Consider the following 528-nt stretch of genomic DNA (forward strand, 5'->3'; position numbering starts at 1 on the left):
CAGCATGCACTCCATCTGTAAGAGGAAAAAAACCAAAATGAAAGAATAGCTCCATTCACCTTACTGAGATGCTGTTGAGGATCTGGAGACAAGAAAAAAATAACGTTGAGATGCATCTTCTTGCCTCTCTATGAATGAAACCCGGGGGGTGGGGCTGTAAGGCGCGGAGGGGGTGCCGAGCCTGCGGCGGGCACTGCGCGTCATCCGGGTTGAGACGTGTTCGTTTTTATATACATATGAAAATATACACACACACACACACACACTCCGGATTTTTTCGTCCTAATCGCAGCGGAGTATTGGCCCGGCGCCCCCTCCCGTCGCGGCGGCACGGGCGGCCCCGTCCCTTCCGCGCTGTCAATAAAACAGCGCCCGTGGGGGGAAAGAAAAAAGGCATGAGACTTCCCCACGTAGGCACCGCTGGGATTCGAACCCAGGATCTCCTGTTTACTAGACAGGCGCTTTAACCAACTAAGCCACGGCGCCAGGCGATAGGCTCAGCCTGCGCGCAGCCCCAACACCCCGGCC

The 528-nt window shown here is 55.7% G+C and overlaps 1 non-coding gene across 1 annotated transcript; it reads right to left on the minus strand.

The window, feature by feature from the left end:
* Nucleotides 1–412: 412 nt before the first annotated feature.
* On the minus strand, nucleotides 413–486 carry TRNAT-AGU. The gene has a single exon. It is a non-coding gene; the product is annotated as a tRNA-Thr (tRNA).
* Nucleotides 487–528: the final 42 nt, after the last annotated feature.

Source organism: Athene cunicularia (assembly GCF_003259725.1).
Source record: "Athene cunicularia isolate RWA chromosome 11 unlocalized genomic scaffold, athCun1 chr11_part1, whole genome shotgun sequence".
Taxonomy (NCBI): Eukaryota; Metazoa; Chordata; class Aves; order Strigiformes; family Strigidae; genus Athene; species Athene cunicularia.